This window comes from Giraffa tippelskirchi, chromosome 7 (genome assembly GCF_054371585.1).
Source record: "Giraffa tippelskirchi isolate mGirTip1 chromosome 7, T2T-mGirTip1v1.2.pri, whole genome shotgun sequence".
NCBI lineage: Eukaryota > Metazoa > Chordata > Mammalia > Artiodactyla > Giraffidae > Giraffa > Giraffa tippelskirchi.
In genome coordinates, this window is record NC_137281.1 from 137,154,033 (window position 1) to 137,172,005 (window position 17,973).

Consider the following 17,973-nt stretch of genomic DNA (forward strand, 5'->3'; position numbering starts at 1 on the left):
ATTCCCTCCAGATTTCTGTGGGGTCCTGAACCAAGAGGCGAAGGGGGGGGCGGGGCGCCAGCCTGGCCCTAGCCTTTGGAAGCTTGCTTGGTTGCTGACTGGGGTGAGGGGGTTGGCTCTTCCTGATGCCTGGATGTGAGACAGAGGAAAGACACCCGTCCAGAGAACTAGGCCAGGTGGAGGCTCAGGCGGAGCACAGGAGATGGATTCACAGGGAGGTAAAGCCCAGGAGAGGTGAAGGAGGGTCTCTGCACTTGGCTACCTTCTCCCACCTGCAGAATAGAAGCTGCTGGCAGGCTGACTGGGGCCCAGCCCTGTGGAGGAAGCCAGCAGGATTACTTGCCCAGTGTGAGTCCAGGCAGGTTCCCTAAACACTTCCGCTCGCTGCCAGAGAAGGGATGTCTGTAAAGAAAATAGGCCACCCTCCCAGCCCTGGAAAACTGGAGATGCAGAGATGTCACGGATGCAGAGCAAAGGCTAGCATTAATTAAACATCTCTGTAGTGGGTATGAGGCTCCGTGCTAAGTGTTCTGAACTTCTGATCTCATTTGGAACAATATAGATTAATAAAATCATTATAAGGGACTTTCTTGGCTGTCCAGTGGTTAAGAAGCTGGACTTCGTTTGACAGAAAACAATAAAATTCTGTAAAGCAATTATCCTTCAATTAAAAAATTAATTAATTAAAAAAAAAAAAAAAAAGAAGCTAGGCTTCCACTGCATGGGGCATGGGTTTGATCCCTGGTTGGGGAACTAAGATCCCACATGCTGGCGGCCAAAAAATAGAAAAAAAAATCATTATAATAGCTAATATTTCTTGAGTGCCTACCAAGGGACCACACATCAATCCATTTAATCCTTACGACTCCCTTGTCTTTAGAGTGAGGGAAATTATTTCTCATCTACAATTTTACCCCAAGTTGCTCAGTCAGAAGATGTTCCAATTGAAATTTGAACCCAGACGCTGATCTCACACTCCTGCTCTTAAACCACTGATTTTCCTGACAGCTGTTCTGGGTGTAACGTAGACTTCCTGAGGCTCTAGCCCAGGGTCTTTAAAATGATCCCTCAGCTCCGAATTACCCAGCTTTTCCCAAAGCTCCTGTTTTCCTCCTCTCTCCTGGCTCCTTGGAGTCTGGAAGCCTGGCATCTCAAAGGCTCCCTGTCCTTGGATAGCGGCTGTCCCTTCACTTGCTCTGGGTTTGTTGTGACGTGCAGGCCGGCTGCCGGGGGCCACGGAGGTTGCCCAAGACAATCCTGCCTTTCTGAGGGGCGTGCTGGCCTCTGGTCTCAGTCACAGCCCGCACACACAATGCCCTCTGTCTCCACCAGGGCAGAAAGGAGCATTATTGCGATCGGGTGACTCGGGCTCCACTGGGGTGATGTTTGTGGTCTGCACTTCCCCCACCCAGCACCTCCCCACTGGCCAGAGGCTCCAGGGAGTGGGCACAGGGCACTCAGGCCTGGGAGTCCCTTCCTCTTGAGACCCCTCCCTGCCTTGCCGCCCAGATCAGACTTACCTCTCCCCTTCCATCCCCTCTTGCAGATCCTCCCCCAGACTCACATCTCACACTCCCAAGTCTGTGATGCTCTAATTTCAGTTACTTCTGTGAAAGCACACAGTGTCATGCCTGGTACAACAGGCCCCCACAAATAGAACTTTCTCTTCTGCTTTCTGGCTTCTCATGTTTGGATGTTAGGTAGGTTGGAGATCATTTTGTTAACAGGAATTTTGAAAGAGACCCTGAAAATAAGTGTGTTCTTAATGGCAATAGCAGCCACAGTTTTCTAAGCCCTTGGCCATATGCCGGGCATGGGGCCAAACCCGTATCCTCACAACAGCTCTGGGAGACTGTGCTCTATTTATTTGTTTATTTTTGGCTGTGCTGGGTCTTCTTCAACCCATGCAGCTGGGTTGCTGCATGCAGGCTTTCTCTAGTTGTGGCCAGCAGGGGCTACTCTTTGTTTTTGGTGCTCGGGCTTCTCATTGTAGTGGTTTCTCTTGTTGTGGAGGAACACACGCTCTAGATGCAAGGGGTTCAGTAGTTGCCGCTCACAGGTTTAGTTGCTCCGAAGCATGTGGAACCTTCCCCAACCAGGGATCGAACCCGTGTCCTGCATTGGCATGCTTGCATGCTCAGTTGTTAAGTCATGTCTGACTCTTTGGGACCCCATAGACTGGGATTTTCCAGGCAAGAATACTACAGGGAGTTGCCATTTCCTCCTCCAGGGGATCTTCGTGACTCGGGAATCGAACCTGGGTCTCCTGCATTAGCAGCAGATTTTTTACCACTGAGTTGTTAAGTAGGTGAATTCTTATCCACTGAACCACAGGGGAAGTCCAAGGCTGTGCTCTTTTCTAGTCCCACGTGAAGTATGAGAAGAGGATGCTCAGAGGCTTGGAGTGACTTGCCTGAGGCGGCAAAACTAGTAAGTAGTGCCCCTGGGAGTGGAGCTCAGCTCTGACTTCAAGCACGAGTGACTGACCATTGTCACAGTGCCTCGATTTGTCTCCCAGGGATCTAAAAGCTAGGTGGCCTGGAACAACAGACACATATTGTCTCGCAGGTGTGGAGCCTAGGAGTCCGAGGTCAAGGCCCTGATAGGGCTGGTTCTTTCTGAGGGCTGTGAGGAGGCTCTGCTCCTGCCTCTTCCCCAGTTCCTGGGGCTTGCTGGCAATTTCTGGTGCTCCCTGGTCTCTGGATGCCTCACCCCAACGTCTGCCTTCATCTTCACCTGGTGTCCTCTCTGTGCACGTCTCCGTCATTTTCTCTTATTGTTAGGACACCAGTTGTGTTAGATTAGAGCCCACCCTGATGGCTTCATTTTTATTTGAATATCTGCAAAAACCTTCTTTGCAAATAAAGTCGCATTCACAGGTACTGTGGACTGGGACCTCAAAATCTTTTTGGGGGGACATAATTCAATCCATAAAGTGCCTTTCCCTGCCCAGTATCCTGGTGGCTCAGGCTTTCTCTCTCTCTCTTTTTATTTCTCTTTTTTAAAAAAATATTTATTTATTTGACTTCGCTGGGTCTTAGTTGTGGCACACAGGATCTTTATGGCATGTGGAATCTAGTTCCCTGACCAGGGATCAAACCCAGGCCCCCTGTATTGGGAGCACAGAGTCTTAGCCACTGGACCACCGGGGAAGACCCGCAGGCTTTCTTAAGAGGAAATGATGTTTCCCTCAATTCTAAGGGCAAGACAATCTTCATTCCAGGACCTCTTTCACTGGCTCACATGGTGTACACACACACACACACACACACACACACACACACACACGCAAACACACACACATATACATGGAAATTCAGTCATGTTGACTGAAAAGAAAATGCACAACCTAGAAGTTGAGAATTGGATGTTTTTTTTCAGTTGACAGAACAGAGGCTGGACTGCCACATTAACCATACTAACCCCTGGACCCTGTGGAGAGATGGCCACATCCAGCCAGGATGAGGTGTGGAAGACGCCAGGGCCACATCTGAGTGGATAGGAGACTGGCCGCAGTGCAGACGCTCAGATGCTCGACCCTCTGAGCCCAGCCAGCTGCTATGAAAACATCACCTCCCCCACTCCCTACCCTCTGGACTCAGCCCCCTTCCCTCCACCTCTGGCTGAAAGGAGCAGAGGGTCAGAGGGAGTGTGTCATCTCTGAGCTCCAGCGTGTGGCCCAGGAGTGTTGTTTAGGGAGCATTGAGGGCAGAGGGAGGCAGCCTCCAGCTTGTGAGCCGCTATATGTGGATTCTTCCATCTGCACCTCCAGCTACACACAGGTTTCCTTACCTGGTTAATTATTACTTCCGCTGGGTCTCAGGAGATAAGCCCCCCTCATCAGGTGTAGATGGGGCCGGGGGAGGCCCCAGCCTGGGGTAAGAATGGTGCTTCCTGGGCCCTTGACCTGAGGCGGACAGGCCCCAGGCACCCAGGGGCTCTTCTAGCCCACAGGCCCTCTCCCCCCACTCCCCTCAAGCTCCCCCTGGCCCAGCCTTCACTCCTTCTTCCTCCTCCCATTCCCCACTTGAGGTTCCTGCTCTACTTTCTCTCTCCTGTGTCCCTCACTCATCTCCGTGATTGGGTTCCTCCTGTCAGGCCTGCCAGGCTGCAGTACACACACTCATACATGCATTACAGAGTTACACGTGCTCACACCCACCGTCACAAGCCCACACACGTTCACATACACCCAGAAACACTTTCACACCTGCACACACCCTCTCACAAGGCTCACATGCTCACACATGTGCACACATTCCCGTCTGCCCAGACACTCACACACAGCTGTACTTTCTCTCTCACACACTCATACACTCACATACAGACGAGCCTTAGACTCGCTCCCAGAACCTCCCTGCTAAGAGCTCTGCTGTGTCCTGGGCACAGGCTTCCTTGAGTTGGCTCCTTAGTGGCTGCTTATAAACTGGTCTCTTGGGGATGAGGCACTCATTGATCTTACTGGGAGAAAGAAAACTGAGACAGAAAGAGAGGTTCATCCCTCAGTTCAAAAGTAGAAGTCCGCTTGACTTCCGGGTTGGACCCCAGCTACACCACTCTGTGGCTGTGTGGACTGAGGCACTTGCCTTGTTTCTCTGAGTCTCAATCTTTTTATTTGGAAAATGGGAATAATGTTCTCCATTTTACAGAGCTGTGCTAGAACTAAAAATTGAATGTGAAAGATATAACCTGGCATAAAAGAAGCATTTGTTGTTATTTATTTCAAAATTCAATTGTATTTATATTTAAAAGATGTCACATAATTCAAAATTCAAAAGGCAGGAATGGGTATAAAGTGAAATCCCCTTCTCATCCCAATCCCGAGCCACCTGGCCTCCTCCCCACAACCACAGTACCATTGTTCTGTGCCTTTTTTTCTCACTTAACAATAAATATAGCTTGGAGAAAGTTCCATATCAATACATAAACATCTTCCTCATTGTTTCATGGCTCCATTGAGTTCCATTATGTGGAGGTAACCATCATTTATTTAACCAGTTCTCAGTGGATGAGACATTTAGGTGGTTTCTAATCTCGTATTTTGAACAAAGTTGAAGTGAGGAATCTTGTATGGACATCAATTCCCACCGGTGTGAGTGTATCCAGTAATACAGCAAATATCGTCAAATATCCATTAAGACCCCCAAAGCCACTTTTCCTGACACATGGGTCACTCCTCTTCGTTCACAGGTACTCACTCTACAACCGAAAAATCTGATGGGCAATACTCCAGCCCTGGATTTTCCCAGCACCATAAACCAAATCCTAAGACCCTTGCTTTGGCTGAAGAGACAACTCTAACCTTTTGATTCTTAGCATTTCAATAGGATTCAGTCCACCTGGAAGGAACCAACACCGCCAGGATGTGGAAGGACAGTAATGAGTTATGTTATAGGTCTGCTGAGGAGAAGAGTATTTGCAAACCAAAGAGCCCAGTGCTCAAGATTTGCCTATTGCTGCATTCAATCAGCTGATAGAACTCGGACACAGAGGACCTGCCACGCACTGTGCTGGGGATGAGGAGGGGTGGAGGGAAGACAGGGCAGACCCTACCCTCATGGAGCCTGCAGTCGTGTGATGGAGACAAACATAAAGCAAGCAATTCACAAACAATATGAGCTGTGGCAAAAAAGCAGGGAGCAAGAACTTTCCTGGTGGTCCAGGGGTTAAGAATCCACCTTTCAATGCAGAGGTATGGCATGGCATGTTAGTTGCTCAGTGGTGTCCAACTCTTTGCAACCCCATGGTCTGTAGCCCTCTAGGCTCCTCTGTCTATGGAATACTGGAGTGGGTTGCCATTGCCTTCTCCAGGGATCTTCCCAACCTAGGGATCAAATCTGGGTCTCCTGCATTGCAGGCAGATTCATCACCACCTGAGCCACCAGGGAAGCCCCTGCCAATGTAGGGGACTTGGGTTCAATCCCTGGTACTGAACTAAGCCCATACGCTGCACTGGAGAAGCCAGAAAATTGCAACTATTGAGCCCATGCGCTCTAGAACCTGTGCTCCTCAACTAGAGAAAGCCTGTGTGCTGCATGAAGACTCAGTGCAGCCAAGAAAAAGCCTTCTTCGGCTTAGACGAGAATTTAGAGACAGGCTGGGACATCCCTTGACTCTTCTTTTCTGAAGCCCCTTTAACGTTTCTTTTCTGAAGCTCCTTCTGGTTTTTCTTAGAGTGTGCCCAGAGGCTCAGCCTTCTTCCCTGGTTCCTTCTACCCCCTCACTGTCTTTTCTGCCCTGGCTCTGGGCAGCTGGGGGCCTGCACACTGCCTTGGAGAGGTGGATGCTGCCCCTGGGCACAGCTGGAGCCGTGGTGGCACCTCAAGCTCTCCTGCTGCTGCCCACCACCCACCTCCCCAGCCTTGGAGAGCTGCTCTGGAGCTAGAAAGTAAGAAGGGCTGGTCTGCCACCCACTCCCCTTCCTGGTGTCAAAGACTTGTTTATCAGGGGCAGCTCACCCTTCCTGACGGACAGGAAGGCAGCCATCAGATAAACTGGGTTGTACCCTGGTGTCGGCCACTCCCTGGAATATTTGCATATTTGATGACACAATGCAAAGGAGTGAGTTGCTAATTAGGGGCCATCCAGGCTCCTGGGAAGATTTTCTTTAGGTGACGCACGAGGGGCTGGCTTATATTTAACAACAGTTGACTTCAGTTAAGAGGGTGTCCTCCAAAAAAAAAAAAAAAAAAAAAAGAGGGTGTCCTCCATAATCTCTTCCCTATTGCATTGCTGTTTTTAACTGTGAGGAGTCTGTAGAAACAAAGCATTTGCTCAAGAATGGGAGCTCCTCATGTCCACCAAACCCGCCTCCTGAAAGGTCATCTCTTGCATCCGTGGACCCACGGCATGGTAAACGCAGTACTGCCACACGGAGGAAACACACTGGCAAAGTCTCAGTGGTGTTAGCACAGCGGGCTGATGTTTAGCTCCTAGAAACAATGTATTGTGAAAGAGAAAAATGGAATGAATATTATCAACATAACAATATAAATGTAGGCGTACAACTGACAGAAGTTGGGGCTGGAAGGGGCATCTTGATGGAAAGATAGGTACAAGGCCCTTGTAAACTCATTTTACAGAGCTAGGAGACTATCAAAAATTGACCCAGCCAGTAATCAAGTGAGTTTTAAGTACATTGTTTAAAGTTACCAAGATAACCAATAGAGGGACTTCCCTGGTGGTCCAGTGGCTAAGACTCTGAGCTCCCAGTGAGGGGGGGCCAGGGTTTAATCCCTTGTCAGGAAACAGATTTCACAGGCTGCAACTGGTTTCCCATGCTGGAAGGAAGACTGAAGATCCTGCGTGCTGTAACTAAACCCGGCGCAGACAAATAAGTATTAAGGGACTTTCCTGGTGGTCCAGTGGTTAAGAATCCACCTGCCAATGCAGGGGACATGGGTTCGATCCCTGGTCTTAGAAGGTATCACTTGCTGGCAATTAAGCCACAGCTACTGAGCCCACGCTCTAGAGGCTGTGTTCTGCAACAAGAGAAGCCACCGCAGTAAGAAACTTGTGCACCGCAACTAGAGAGTAGCCACCATTGGCTGCAACTAGAGAAAGCCCTTGCACAGCAACAAAGACTCAGCTCAGCCAAAAATAAAAAATATAATTAAAAAAATATTTTAAAAAAGAAAACGCATTTGAGTCAGTTCTAATGAAGTGGATGAACCTAGAACCTATTATACAAAGTGAAGTAAGTCAGAAACAGCAAGATAAATATCATATTCTAACGCACATATACAGAATCTAGAAAAATGGTACTGAAGAATTTATTTACAGGGCGGTAATGGAGAAACAGACAGAGAATAGACTTATGGACATGAGAAGAGGGGAGGAGAGGGTGAGATGTATTGCAAGAGTAACATGGAAACATATATTACCATATGTAAAATAGATAGCCAATGGGAATTTGCTGTATGGCTCAGGAAATTCAAACAGAGGCTCTGTATCAACCTATAGGGGTGGGATGGGGAGGGAGATGGGAGGGAGGTCCAAAAGGGAGGGGATATATGTATACCTATGGCTGATTCATGTTGAGGTTTGACAGAAAACAACAAAATTCTGTAAAGCAATTATCCTTCAATTAAAAAATAAATAAATTTAAAATTTAAAAATATTTTAGAAAAAAGATAACCAGTAGAATAACTGATAATTGTCATGACTAAAAATAAAGAGGATTAGGGAGAAAGGTGGGAGTTGGTTAGTGGGCTAAATTCTCATGTTTCTTAGGCAGGAGTCAGAGGCATTTGAGGTTGATAAACAAATGTTGAGGACCTTTGTGGGAGGGTGATGACCATCTAAGGGCTGAGACCTGTAAAGCCAGTTGTCTCTGGAAAGGAAGAACAGAGTAAGGCAAGGAAGTGTTGTTATTCCCTATAAACCCCATGATACGACATTTAAATGATAGGCTGGTTTTACTTTCATGAAACTTATGAGAAATTCGTTTTCAATTTTCTACATTTTCTGTAATGGGCATGTGTGATGATGATAATGAATGATAAGAGAATATAGAAAAAGCTTAATTAATTAGTTGTAAATTTCTATTGTGGTAAAAACATATTACAAAATCATGACAAAAAAAGTAAGTCTACAGCTCAATAGTGTTAATTGTATTCACTGTTGTGCAAGAGACTTCTAGAACACTTTCCTCTTATGAAACTGAAACTGTAAACCTATTGAATAATTGTTCCTCATTTCTCCTCCCTCCAGCCCCTGGCAACCACCATGTTATTTTCTGTCTTTATGAATTTGACTACTTTAAGTATCTCATATAAATGAAATCATACAATATTTGGCATATTTCACTTAGCATGATGTCCTCAAGTTTCATCCAGGTTGTAGTATGTGACAGGGTTTCTCTCATTTTTAGGGCTTAATAATATTCCATTGTATGTATGTATCACACTTTCTTTGTTCATCATCTGTGGACAGACCCATGGGTTGCCTTCACCTTTTTTGCTGTTGTAAGTAATGCTGCAATGAACATGGATGGGTATGTAAGCTTGATTTATTTCTAGAAATAGATACCCCAGAGACTTTCCTGATGGTCCAGTGGTTAAGAATTGCCTTGCAATGCAGGGGACTCGGGTTTGAAACCTGGTCAGGAAACTAAGATCCTACATGCCGCGTACCACAACTGCTGAGCCTGTGTGCTCTGGAGCCCGTGTGCCACAGCTAGACAGTCTGTATGCTGTAGCGAAAGATCCCGTGTGCTGCAGCTGAGACCCAATGCAATCAAATAAATAAATAAAATAAAAAGGATACCCCCAATAGATATAGAAACTACAGTCAGAGAAGACCCATTACTTGTTTAAGTCCCTCTTAGATTACAGCAAGCTCAGGGCATGCACTTTTGGGCTCCTGCCTTCATTCTCCTGACAGCAAGCGAGTTAGTTAAAGCCTGACTTCTTGAGATGGTCTGGAAGCTGGAAGAAGCATGAATAGCATGGAAGGTACATGGAAAGAAGCCAGGTTGACACCAGCTTGACACAAAGTCCTCCTCCCAGCCAGCCACCTTCAAGGTACTTTCCATTGTTGGCATTCTCCCAGCCCTGCCCATACCTACCCAGTGCCCTACTATGGCTTCTGGTGCCTGTGAGCAGCTGTGATCTGAGTTCAGTGCAAAGGCATTTGATTAATCATCTCACTTTCCCGCAAGTTCACTCTTTTCTTCTGAGTCTTAGGCCTGTGTCTTGTGTTGATTTACAGGCTGGTGGAGGGCTCTGCTGGGTTGTCAGGATCCATTCACCTAGTCTCTGACTGTCCTGGTAGAGCAGATCCCTTTCTGGGCCGGAGGCTGAGGGTGGAGCCATGTCACCAGTGCTGGCTAGCTTAGATGGTTTCCCACAGTGTTAGGTGACAGATTGTTCTTGGAAAGGAAATTATTTAAGTTCAGCTTTTCCTCTGATGATCCGGGAGGCACTTGGTCAGCACATGTGGAGCTGAAACCCTGCAGGGACCTGGCCATTAATGGACACGTGAACTGGGTCCTCAGGCAGGGCATGAGACACATCCCAAAGCAGGGGAAGACTGTGGGGTATGGGAATTCCGAAGCCTGGGGAGGGGGCTGTGAGCTCCCCACGGGGCTATTGGGAGGCGTGGAAGTGATTTCCTTCCTCACTGGACTGCGGTGTCGGGGCCACCTGGTAACCTCAGCTGACCCTTTGTGAGGTCCTTTTCTGAGCCAATGGCTCTGGGGGGTGGGGCTGGGTGACAGATGTCAGAGTTCAGGCAGCTGATGTCTGTGTCTAGGAAGGAAGTTGACACCAGGGATCTTCCCCGTTTCCCATTCTACACCATCTGCCTTTTCTGACGTAGATCCTTGATTGGGATGTTCCGTTCCAATTCATCCTGCCTTTTCTCTCCCAAGCCCTGGAGGTGGTGAAGGAAGGATATTCTCCAAGGCTTTGTGTCTAATACATAGCCTCTAGCCACATGTGGCTATTAAGATTTACATTCACTTTAATTAAATAAAATAAAAAATTCAGCCCCTTGGTTGCATTTAGCCACATTGCCAGTGGCTACCATAACGGACACTGCACATTGTGGACATAAAACATTTCCATCATCAAAGAAAGCTCTGTTGACAGGCTGCCCTAAGCCTCCTGTCTTTTCTTCTGTATGACTGTGATCTGAAGTGACTGAAGCTGCTGTTTCCTTAGGCTGGGGGCATCCAGAGAGTGCTGCCTATTGAGAATCTAAAAGCAGAGAATGAGTAGCGTGGAAATGCCCTCAGTCCTCCACTCAGGACTGAGTCCAAGGCAGCCTTGGGCTCTGAAATCTTGCTCTTCCTGAGGGTGGCACCACCTGAAGCTACCACCCTCTAGCTTCCCAGGTGGCTCAGGTGGCAAGGAATCCGCCTGCCAATGCAGGAGCTGCAGGAGCCTCAGTTTCAATCCCTGCATCGAAAAGGTCCCCTGGGGGAGGAAATGGCAACCCACTCCAGTATTCTTGCCTGGAATATCCTCATGAACAGAAGAGCATGGCAGGCAAAGAGTCAGACACGACTAAAGTGACAGAGCATACCTGCAAACTATTTAAGTGAGTTCTGGCTTGCAGCAGGGATCTGGTTCTGCTTGCCACCAAATCCATTTCATGAATGTTCCAGGATGTGAGGGTGCTCCCACCTGACCTGGTCTGATCTAGATCCCTGTCCTAAAACACCACACCTCAGGGATCATCCAGTCACTAACCCTCCTCTGATAGACAGTTGTTGTCTGTAGGCCATCACTCCTGGCAATTAACCATTTGCTTCCCTGTGAAAAGACTGGTCATTAGAGTTTGGAAGGAAGTGGGGACATGTGTCTGCCTGGGACGTCTGTAACAGGAGATGAGGTTTTCCAGAACAATGCAACACAGCCTTGCCTTCTTCCCCATACCTGTCCAAGACTGTCTTTTTTGTCTTTTAGATCCACCCCTCAGCACTGCATATTTCCCACATGACAGCCAACTTCGGGACTCCATCAGTGAACCCTTTTTTTTAAGTTAATATATTTTTTATTCGAGTATAATTGCATTACAATGTTGTGTTAGTTTCTGCTGTACAACAGAGTGAATCAGCTACATGTATACATATATCGGTGGCACTAATGGTAAAGAATCCACATGCTTATGCACGAGATGCAAGAGATGCAGGCTGGATCCCTGGGTCAGGAAGATCCCCTAGAGAAGGAAATGGCAACCCACTCCAGTATTCTCGCCTGGGAAATCCCATGGACAGAGGAGCCTGGCAGGCTACAGTCCATGGGGTTGCAAAGAGTCGGACATGGCAGTGCACACACACACACACACACACACACACACATATATCCCCTCCCTCTTGGACCTCCCTCCCCCCCACCTCCCATCCCACCCTTCTAGGTCATCACAGAGCACCAAACGGAGCTCCCTGTTCTATACAGCAGGTTCCCACGAACTATTTTATACATGGTAGTGTGTATATTTCATTGCTACTCTCCCAGTCTATTCCACCTTCCCCTTCCCCACCCTGGGTCCACATGTAGATTCTCTACATCTGCATCTCTATCCCTGCTCTGCAAATAGGTTCACCTATACCACTTTTCTAGATTCCACATGTAGGCGTTAATATGCAATATTTGTTTTTCTCTTTCTGACTTACTTCACTCTGTATGACAGACTCTCGGCCATAAAAAGGAATGAAACTGTGTCTTTTGTGGAGATGTGGATGGACCTAGAAGCTGTCAGTGAATCTCTTTAACCTGCTTTGTCAGGGTCCCTGACAAGAGGTCGAGAAGACGGTTAGGAGGGATACTTCGTCTCTTTTCAGTGGGGTGGATAAGTTCAGAGATTATGAATCTAGGACTGCTGGCAGCCAGCTTTCCTGCCTCCCAATGAGAGCCAGACTGGAAATTGGATCTCAGTAGAGAGGAAAAAGGAGAGAAAACAGAGCCCTGGAATATTATTAGAGCCAGCTGTACCTCAATATTTTGCAAACCAATAGACTTCCACGGACTTTCAAGTTATAAGAGGCAATTAAAGCTGAAGACAGTATCAAAGACAATTTTCTACTAGAGTTAGCTTACGTTGAGTCTCTGTCACTTGCAACCAAAAAACTAATACAAAGTCATTGAAGCGAAAGTTTCTCAGTCATATCTGACTCTTGGTCACCCATGGACTAGACAGTCCATGGAATTCTTCAGGCCAGAATACTGGAACGGGTAGCCGTTCCTTTTAGGTTGAGATTTTTGGTAGGAGGGAGTCTTTACTGGAAGACCAAGTTCAGGGCCTTGCTAAGATACCAGCAAGGAATGATCAGACTGGGGACTTCCCTGCTGTGAAGTCCTAAGTGGCTAAGAAGTGGCTAAGACTCCATGCTCCCCATGCAGATAGTCCAGGTTCAATCCCTGGTCAGGGAACTAGATCCCACATGCTGCAACTAAGACCTGGCACAGCCAAACAAGTAAATAAATAAGATAAATATATATTTTTTAATTATTAAAAAAAAAAGAGCCCACCTCTTTTAAGAAACCTTCCCTGACCACCCCAGCCTCTGGCTTCTAATATCAATTATAATCATCAAAGAACTGAGAACCGTCTTTTACCAATGTCTGCTTTCATTGTCTAGAATGGCACTCTCAAGATTTTACTGTTACATGTTCAGAGTTTGTCACTCTCTCTCACTTGGTCAAAGTCAGAGATGGGGCCTGACACTTCTGTGCCTCTGACAGGATCCAGCATAAGGCCTGGCACATAAGAGCACCTCAGTGAATATTTGTGGCCTAGAAACTTGTGTGAGAGCCACAGGAGTCCAGTCTGTATGCAGCTCTGCTCAGTGGGAAATGAACTCCACTTAAGTGTCCACAATGACAGTAGGTGACATTCCTTTAGCAAAGCTAGAGGGAATGGGGATAAAGGAGCAGGAGGAGCAGAGGAAGAGACTGGAGAAGAGGTGAGAAAGTAATCTTTGCTGATGGCTGAGACCTTCCAGGGAACATCTCCTAGGTCCCCTGGGATAGTGGGGAAGAGAAACGTCTATGTGCCTCAGACTCCTCTGAGCTCCCTCAGGGAGGGGTGCAGGCCAGGGGGCTGGGCATGGGGTGAGGAAAGGCACAGGTCAGAATCGGCTCCTCTTTGGAAACATCTTCAGAGCTGGGGCAGGAGCCACGTGGGAGAAACTGGGGTCCCCACTCCATGGTGACTCCTCCTTCTGGATCTATTTTTGATTGCTTCAGGTCTTAGTTGTGGCATGCGGGCTCTCTAGTTGTGGTGCACGGGCTTAGTTGCCCCATGGCATGTGGGATCTTAGCTCCTCGACCAGGGATCGAACCCGCATTCCCTGCATTGGAAGGCCGCTTCTTAACTGGACCACAAGGGAAGCTCCTAAAGGTCTTTTGAGTGACGAGAAGATCTTTGACATAAGCGTATGTCCGTATTCTTTGAAAGCTAACAGTATGTGAGTGTATGCATTCTGAGTCATTTCTAAAAGGGGAGGAATCTCTTTCCTCCCTTCAGGTGTGATCATTGTCACATCTGAGAGCACAGAAAATACTACACAATTAGGCCCTCAGCTGTTCTCTAGTTGTTTTCTGACTCTTCTCTTTTTTGATTTGATTACACATTTCCCTCCTGGGGCAATGCTACATCTTATTCCAAAGTGTGTATCTCCCAGCAACCAGAACACTCAATTGGATGGATGGATAGATGGGGGGTAACTTAGTAAATATTACCTTCTTACATAAACAAATGAACAAAAAATCTGTATGAGTCAGGGTTCTCCACAGAAATAGAACCAATAGGATGGAGATGGATATATACACGAAAAGTTTTATTATAAGGTGTTGGCTCATGTGCTTATAGAGGCTGAGAAGTCCCATGATCCACCATCTCTAAGCTGGAGACCCAGGAAAGCTGGTGGTGTGGTTTGGAAGGCCTGTGAACCAGAGCACCAATGCTGTAGGTTCCAGGCCAAGTCTGAAGGCCTGAGAACCAAGAGTATGGAGGACAGAAGAAGATCTATGTCCCAGCTCAGCTGTCAGATGGAGACTGAATTCAAAGTTCCTTCACTTTTTTGTTCTATGCAGGCCACACGTTGGGGAGGGTGGTACACTTTACTCAGTCCACCAGTTCAAATGCTAATCTCTTCTGGAAGCATCCTCACAGACAACCAAAAACAACATTGAACCAGATGTCTGGACATCCTGTGATCCAGTCAAACTGACACATAAAATTAACTCTCACAAACCCTAACATTGACCAAGCATTTATTATATCGCAGGCACATGCTAAGTACTTTTCTGATTTTATCTCATTCTTAGGGATATATATGTGTGAGCATTCCATAGAGAAAAAATGTTTATATTAAGTGACTTCTAGGGTCTCTTTCAGTTATAAGATTCTTTGACTTGACATGCCAATAGGAAAACTAGGATATTGAGGTGTGGGGCTTCGATCCCTAACACCTAGAAGCAGAAATAAAAATAACATTATTAGTTACTCCTTACTGTGGACTAGGAACTGTGCTAAGTACCTCACAGATATTTTCTCCCTTATTCCTGAGATAGGAACTACTACTATTCACTCCATTTTCAGATGAGGAAATCAAGGCACAGAGATTAGATGGCTTGCCTAAGAAGCAGAGCTAGCATGCAGGTCTGTTGACCTCCAAGTCTGTGCTCTTAACCATCCTGCTTCCAGGGGGACTGCAAAGCCCTCCACCTTGGCCTGGATACCTGAGAAGGTGCCTTTCCCTGGGGCCACAGGGAGGCAGGTGATCTGGGGACCCTGACATGGGACCTGTGAGGTTTAGTGAGCAGGGGTGGCATGGAGGACATCTGGGGCTGAGGAAGGTTCTGGAGTTGATGCTACAGGAGCCTCTGAGCCCAGCAGGGAGGAGACTAATTCTCCACTCCCTTCAGCAGCACTTGGCAAACCCCGGCTTTTCTCCCTCTGTATCTCCCCAGGGCAGAGAGGACAGGATGTTCTGGAGTTCTAGCAAGGGGACCACTCCTTGGGAACAGGCAGCAGAGCTATGATTAGGGCTTAAAAGTCTACAGTTGCCAGGCAAAGGCCCTGCCTCACCTTTTATAGCCGGCTAGCTAGAGACATCACGTCACAAGTATTTAGAGACTTTTGCTTCCCATCCCCCCCTCATCTGCTTTATGACCCTGAACACATTCTTCCTTTTCTTCCCATTGGTTCAATTTTCCAGCCCCTGGAACAAGGCTGTATCTCACTAGTGAGCTTAGAGGCTTTCTGGTGAATTGAAAGGCAGTTTATACTTTCAATCGGTTTTGTTGGGCCAAACAGGGTGGGGGAATTTCTTACCTCAGGTGTAATTTGCTTAAGTTGCTTCTACCTTCTCTGCTTGGGTTTAGTGGCTCCTTGGGAGCTGGGGTCGGGTACTTTGGTAGCCTGATGAGTTTAGGCTGCAGAGGGGCCTGGGAACATGTCCTGAGTTTGCCAGTAAGGACCACAGGACCTGCGACCTAGGACTTGACCTCTCTGAGACTCAATATTCTCATCTGTAAAATGAGAGAATACTACCTGTCTCCAAGGGTTGTTGGGCAATCCTCAAAGAATGGTTGACTAGCCTGGTACTGTGTTGTCCCCACCACAGCACAAGCTGAGGACAACCACAGGCCTGAGATGAGGGTGTTTGGATCAGAGAATCAGGAGTTAAGAAGTCAGGCTTCTCTCCCTAGACAAGCTTGGAGGTGAAGGGGAAAGAGCTTGTTGTAGCTGAAACATCCAGTGTGGGGTTCCTTTAGATGGTAGAATCCACGATTTTCAGGATTGGAAGAAGCCCTGGCAATCCTCTAAGACCTATAGGAAGGCAGTTAAATAGCAGGAGAGTGAGAGAGTGGGCAAGGCCCTGCTTCTGAAGGGATTGGAGATTTTGAAGGGAGTGCCTTCAAGAATAGGATAGGACCAAGTGGAGACTGACTGGGAGCCTGGTCACTGTTCAGGTGGACAAACAAAGTTATTCCATCCATGCTTCTGTCGATGCTTCTTTCTCCGTGGAGAAGATACCGATGGTTTAGGAAACGAGATGGACCTGGTCCCAGTTGCCCTGATCCGGTTGTAACCAACCCATGTTTCCTGTGTGGTCTGGCACAGAAACCAAAGGAAGGGTAATGCAGGTCTGGGCCCCATTGTCGCCTTGGCACAGCTGCTCTGTCCTCTTTGGATAAGACAGAGAAGCCAGGGAACCCAGAGGCCCCTGTCTGAGAGGAAAACATCAACAACCAAAATTATAGTCAGGAAGAACTGCCTCCATCTGCAAGTAACTGGGCAATTACCTCCTAATTAAGCTCTTATTAATTTGCTTTCTGAAAGTTACAGTATAGGACTTGGTAGGTGCACCCCACCCTGCTTCCCTCTAAGGTGTTGATTAAGCACTACACGTGGAATCAAGGTGGGACTCTTTCATCTGATTAAATATAATAGCCTGATAAATTCCAACATCTGAGCTCTTAAAAGCCATACCCTTTTATCTTTGGAGCACTGGGAGGGATTTTGGGGGGTTTTATCTTGATTCCTGTGTTTCAGGGGAGGGAGAGGAAGCACCAGGAGGAGAAAAGATACAAAGCAGAATTCAGACTCATGTTTTTTAATGTGTGGTCTAATGGATCTCTCTTACATCTGACTCACTTGCTTATTTAAAAAAATGCAGATTCCTGGGGTATGTTTCTGAGTCAGAAACTTGCCAGGCAGTTTTTATGAACACCCAGGTCTGAAAAATTCTCAGGTAGAAGTGGCAAGTCTTCTAGGATATCAATCGCATAGATATATGAAGTACTCAGACAAAATCACTGTGGTCCATGACAGCAGCCATGAAATTAAAAGATGCTTTATCCTTGGAAGAAAAGCTATGACCAACCTAGACAGCATATTAAAAAGCAGAGACATCACTTTGCCAACAAAGGTCCATATACTCAAAGCTATGGTTTTTCCAATAGTCATGTATGGATGTGAGAGCTAGACCATAAAGAAGGCTGAGCACTAACGAATTGATGCTTTCTAACTGTGGTGCTGGAGAAGACTCTTGAGAGTCACTTGGACAGCAAAGAGTTCAATCCAGTTAATACTAAAGGAAATCAACCCTGAATATTCATTGGAAGGACTGATGCTGAAGCTGAAGCTCCAATACTTTGGCCACCTGATGCGAAGAGCTGACTCATTGGAAAAGACCCTGATGCTGGAAAAGATCGAGGGCAGGAGGAGAAGGGGGCAACAGCAGATGAGACGCTTGGATGGCATCATCAACTCAGTGGATATGAGTTTCAGCAAACTTCGGGAGATATTGAAGGACAGGGAAGCCTGTTGTGCTGCAGTCCGTGGGTCTCAAAGAGTTGGACATGATTGAGCAACTGTACAACAGACAACCCAAAACACCGTCTCATCTAATAGTTTCTTAACCCACCTCAGAAAATTTTTCACTTTAACATTAGGTTAGGTAAAGCTTGACTATTCCATGTTTACACTTCATTTATCGACAGGTAGTGATGTGAT